At 38.3% G+C, this 6,000-nt stretch overlaps 1 protein-coding gene across 2 annotated transcripts in view; it reads right to left on the reverse strand.

The window, feature by feature from the left end:
• sema3gb (sema domain, immunoglobulin domain (Ig), short basic domain, secreted, (semaphorin) 3Gb) overlaps positions 1-1,423 on the reverse strand; it is a 39,818-nt gene extending 38,395 nt beyond the window's left edge. The window contains exon 1 of one of the 2 annotated variants that reach the window (XM_084389023.1): positions 1,005-1,407. The gene's annotated coding sequence lies outside the window, so the exon portion shown is untranslated. Of the gene's footprint in view, positions 1-1,004 lie in introns of both variants that reach the window. The other variant, XM_084389024.1, reaches the window with a different exon arrangement.
• Between the last annotated feature and the right edge of the window lie 4,577 nt (positions 1,424-6,000).

Raw genomic sequence — 6,000 nt, forward strand, 5'->3', positions numbered from 1 at the left:
CAAGCATTGACGTTTGAAACCAACGTTCCAGAAACCCCCAAATGTTGTACAGCCAGGGCACTATTTCATATAATGTTCACAGACACTTTACAAATCAATCAAAGAACTGATTAAAGTTCCAAATTAAACACACATTCAATAGTTTTAGCCTTTTTTTATAATGCCTGACCTGTCTTGAACCGTGTACCAACTCAAAAAAAAGCTTTAAAAAAATAAGCAACTATTTGAAGTAGTAAATAAAAAATATATCCATATGCTATTCTATGCAAAACTTAGTATTAAAAATCTGCAAATTGGGCTATAGGGACTAAGATAACTTTATCTGATATTATTTTAGATCTGTTATGCTTTTACCTTATGATCCATAATGCATTGCTTTTTCAGTTAGTGCTGCGAATTAATAATAAATTGAGCCGGTGAACATATATTGTGAATTTAGAAACGTCACCTCGTGTTCCTCAAAAGCTGCCTACTGACTGAGTTTATTTTAACAGAAAACTGACAATTCCTGAGCAACTTTGGCATGTGGGTGTAAAGTGGACAATGAAGGCTGATGTGGGAATCTCATGGCATCTTGAAGACGAAGGACCCTGTGGACCCCTGAGCCTGAGACAATGGCAGTAAGCTGCTCACCAAGATACTGTAAGACTTGGTGAAAATTAAATATAAAAATGAAAGATACTAAAGGCACTTGAAAACTTATGGGTCCAATTTGGTAAGTTCCTCATGGAACTGATACTTTTTTTATGGGTTCCTATAGGTGCTCTCAGTATATTGATCAGTGAAACCTCAAATATCTTTTCATTTTTACAGCATAGGCGTTCTGTATCAGATGCATTTTGGGGCGTGATGATGCCCTAAAAGTGATGTCTTGTTAGGCACCTCACTGTTTGAGACACATACATAACGTAAACAAAGAAATCTAATATGAGAAAATTAACAAACCGTAGCAACTTTCAAACAAACATACTGGTCAATGTTTCATTCTTTAAGGAGCCACTTACTTCTTGTCCAGGTAACTTGGAAGATGTTACATTCCGTGGCACACAAGCTGTCCGATACGGGGGGAAAAAACAGTCACAAAACACACATAAACGCGTCAATGTCCATTTGTTTGTAATCTTTCAAGTTCTTTCTTCGTTGTTTCTCAGTTGCCAAAGTTTCTAGTCGCCGCAGTTAAAGTACTAGCGTTCAGAAACCGGTTACCCTTTGAGAATTACGCGGAGCTCAAAAAACAAACTTTCCCATTTCCAGTCGCACTGTCATTTTCACAATATCATAAGGGGGCAAATCCGTTAGTATTCCAGAGTCAGACGCGCTCCCTCTCTGTACGAGTCCAGTCAAGTGTTTGCAGGTGTCGGCTGTGCTGTGTGCTGTACCTCGCCCTCTCTCCACTACCTCCCTATTAAAACCAGCCAGCCGTGTCAGTGTTAACCAGCTCCCTGCCAGCACTCAACTGCACGGAGCCCCCGCTGCCTGATTGAGGCGTTGAATGAGGGATTGTCATCCAGCTAATAAACCAGGCCTCTTAGTTAATCTTACAAAGAGGGAATCATTAATTATAAGCTAGTACATGGAGTTCCCAATACCGAGTCTTATTAACTTAGAATTATTACCCTTGGTGTCAGGTTGCACGGGTTATTATAAACCTCCTAGTCTGGTGAGGCCTCATATTTAATTCTCTCTGATGTGAAACAGAGCGGGTTTCTGTCAGCGGATCTGACATACTGGTGATAGTAGTCTTATCTTCTAACGGCAGATATGCTGAAATGAATATAACTCGGAAAAGATTAACATTTACCCAGTCATTTGGGTCTAAAATGATGCCACGATAAATTCTGTTGTTTCTTCTATAGCGCACTGGAGTATTTTGAACACATAACCTGACAGAATAAGCTGCATTATTGGTGGTTTTACCTCTGACTGTGAAAGTAATTATATGTTGGTGTTTAATGTAGCTTTACATGAGCCTTATGGGCTGTACAGATAAAAAAAAAAAAAAGTCACCCTAAACAGCAGATGTGCATCTCACAGTGTAGCTGTGCTGATTTCTGGTGTGATTCCAGCAATTCGTCTGTCAACAATGAACGTGAAGTTGCTGTGTGATGTAGGCTACTATCTCAGCCAATCCAGATATTTTTTTTATATGTACAATGTTGAGCTGATTTTAGACCAATAAGATTGTACAGTGGCAGGAATAACAAGTGCAACTGCAGGAATACAAAACCAACAAAATGTGTTGTGCTCACAGATGTTTGTCCTTATAAGGACACAAATTTAAGAGATTATCACTTCATGTCACATCTGTAAATTGTAACATACAATCAGGTGCGGTTTTGCTTTTGAAATGCCTAACTTCTCATTTTATTAGTTCCCATGATATAAAAATTGACAATTCTTCCCTTCCCTCTTCAAACATCTCTTTATGACATGTTTACTGGCACGAGGACAAGACAAATTGTCACTCACATGATCACAGCAATAGCAAACCACAACAGTCCGATCAACTCTCGATGGACAAAATCAAGACCCGCCTTACAGTAAATTGTTTTCCTTGCTCCAGAAGCCTTTTTTAAACATAGGGAAGAAAAGACGATTGCGACTTTCGTTTCATGCTGACTTTAAAGGTAGAAAAATGTAGTCAATCTAGCACTTGTTGAAAATTTTAGTCAAACTAAAATTTGTATGCAGTGTTATTTTAGTAGCCTATTTTAATAGTAGTAGCTATTTATCAATATTTTGAATTAGCTTTTATTTTTTATATTTTTCAGTTTCCATTTTAATTTTAGTTTAAGATTTAGTCATTCTGTTATATTTGTTATTTTTAGGGTAGGCTACATTTACATAACAACGATGTACTTAAAGGTATAGCGGAGGATCTTTCCGAATTTTAGATAAGACCCGCCCTCTCCACTTTTTTAATAAGTTTGATTGATTCACCAGAATGATTGACAATTAGGAGGACCAATAGTATAGGTGATCCACCCGGAAGTAAAAAATCCTCCGCTATACCTTTACGTTTTTTCTTTTGTGTTTTTCGCGTAGGCCTACAGATGACAACGCCGCCAGGACGACCAAAAATGCTGTATTATGTATGCCAGGCCAGTAGTTGGCGAAGTCACTTTGAAGAAAAACTATTCGCCTATTGACTGAACACGCAATATGAATGCGCATGATGTCACCTTTTTTTTTTTTTTTGCTTACACAGAGATGATAATGATATAGTTTTCAAAACTTGCACTTTGATATCCAAAACGCATTAACATTTTTCCGTTTTTAGGTGAAAATGGTGTCATGTAAAGCTCCCTTAGTTTCAGTTAATGATAACAGCACTGCTTGTGTTTTACTTTAGCCTACTAGAAATATTTAGTCAATCTAGCACTTGCATTTTGTATCAAGAGATGTTAAGGGCCCTAAAAATAGCCTAACTGTCACCAGGAAAATACCTGTAGCCTATATGTAAAGAGGGACTCATCCTCCTCAGTATTCCAATTAGTGGTCGATTCATGTTTTTTTTCCTTTTGGTCCCCATCATTATTGAATATTTGGTTACATACCTGCACATCTAAATGTAAGCGCTGTCCCTCCAGATCAGTGATTGTGCTACTCCGTGTATGTTGTTACAATATCCAACCACAATAGCTAACAGGTTTTTGGCACATCACAGTTGAGGGGTAAGAGAGCGGAAAGAGGTGGCAGAGAGAGAGAAAGACACTGAGGGGGATCTGACCCTTTACACAGACGGGGCACTGTTGTCATTGTGCCCGGTGTCTTCATGCAGGAATAGGGTAAAAAGCGCTCTGGGAATTCCTGAGATTCCTGGGAATCCAGCTTTGCTGGCCCACAACGAAAGGAGCAGGGCGACCAGGAAAAGGATTAAAGACAGCATTCACATCATGGCATTCTCAAATTCCTCTCCTACGTGCATATGTGTGTGTCCATGTGTGTGTGTCTGCCTTGTATGCTCCCAAAACAAACCCAATGTCTCTGTTTGGTCCTTTGTGCGGGGGTCACCCTGTTCTCCAATGTAGCCCAAGACCCTTCACCTCCCCAAGTCAGTCATAAGCCTACACGTCTCACACAGCCTATTCAATCCCTCACGCCTGTAGATGCTCACGATTTTACTGACAGGCCTGCTGCAGGGCTCCTCCACCTGCTGGGAGGATGAATCGATCGCTCTGGTTTGTTTTCACAAGGGGAAAATGATTTTGGACGGCCTAGGTATGCAGCTATCTGGGTTGAGGGGTTCAGAGAATGCAGGCAGTTGTGTGGAAATGAACTGCGAGGTCATATTGACAATGACAAACCGCTAGTTGTTTTGAAGTCTTTTTGACAGGAAAATAAGGTTGTAAACGTGCAGCAAATCTCAAAATAGTTTTTTTTACAATTGGCCATTTGTTTTAGGTTTGTTTCAAGACCAATTTGCTTTTGCATATTTGTTGCACTTTTTAAAAGGATTTCCTCTAATTTTGGAATTGTGAAAGTTCTTTCCTGTGAGAGTGAGATGTGTAGCTTTTGATTTAGGACCTAGATTAAATAACCAAGACTTGTATTACCTCACCTAGCCTTATATTAGCTTATTAGCATATATTATATATATTAGCATATGCAACTTTTGACAGAGGATGGGCTCCCACTGATGAGTTCGGACCTCATCACTGATTATTTTTTTCTTGAAACAGTCACCTCTGGCTTCTTGAATGATATATTTGAAATAACCATTTTCTGTAAAGCTGCATTGAAAAGATATTTGTATTGTGAAAAGCGCTATACAAATAGCCTAAATGTGAATTAAATTGAATAGATATACATTATAAGATTGACTTTTATGCCAAAAGTTATAAATATGTATTGGTACAAGCTCAGATGAGCAAATGAAATAAATGTTGGGCCTCATTCACTTTCTTTGTACTATTTAAACGTGTGGGGAGAAAAAATGATCATGCATCACTTTCGGACAAGTGCGTACGCATGTAAATTGTTCTAATGATAAATCCGGATTATTCTAATCTAGGGAAAGTGTGTCCACAGCTATAGTAATTTGCATAAAACACACCCAAATCATGTCCACGAGTTTCCTTCAACCTCATCTCTCTCTCTCTCCAGCTCGTTTAAGCTCTCTCGCTTGTTGAGCACACTTAGAGCATTCGCAAGAAAGATATTTTAGTAAAGAAAAGAATTTCATTCTGAAAACCAGTTAAAAATCTACAAACAGCTTTTAAATAGGCCTAGACTACACGTGATCGTCTTTCAGTCCTCTTATTTGCCAGCTGCCCATGCAGGCTGCATTTGCTAATGCTATTTTCATGAAAATTGTGTTTGTTTTAACAATTGGGTTAACAATTTATTTATTTCAAAGATTATCAGGAGTGTATGTGATTTTTAGTTTTTAGTTTGTTTGGTTTTTTGTCCATGTAGTTTCAGTTGATTAAAAAAAAAAGTTTTTTAATTTAGAACGCATTTTCATGAACATATTGATGAATCATGATTTTTGCCTTAAAATGTTTGCACACAGATTGTGACTGAGAACAATTGTGTGAGTCATGACGCAGGTCTCAGAACAGATGAAACTGCACTCAAGTGCTATGTTTGCTTTGGTGTTGAACAGGATAAGAAAGTATCAGGAAAGAGTGAAGGGTAATTTCCCACTCACATCACTGTCTAGGATATCCTCTGACCACCCAATCTGATGTAGCTGGAACACCATGCACATTGGACAGCATGCACACAGGATCTTTTGATCACTTGTTTAATTTTTTTTAAATGTTTTTAGGCCATATTTTGGTTGTCTTTATATCTAAAAGTCCCCAAAAGACATTTAAAGAATGAGGGATTGGTTTTATCCATGTGACATTCATCTTTTGCTTTCCCTTTTCCTCCAAAGAGAGTTTGCGATGATTATATTGTTGGAGACTTACTCTAATCAAGTTCCCGGTTTGCTCATGAGACTTACGTATTCGTTCTGAACTTTTCCAGTGGTGTTTCCAGCATCCTTGCTTT

The sequence above is a fragment of the Rutilus rutilus genome, assembly GCF_951802725.1.
Source record: "Rutilus rutilus genome assembly, chromosome: 19".
NCBI classification, from domain to species: Eukaryota; Metazoa; Chordata; class Actinopteri; order Cypriniformes; family Leuciscidae; genus Rutilus; species Rutilus rutilus.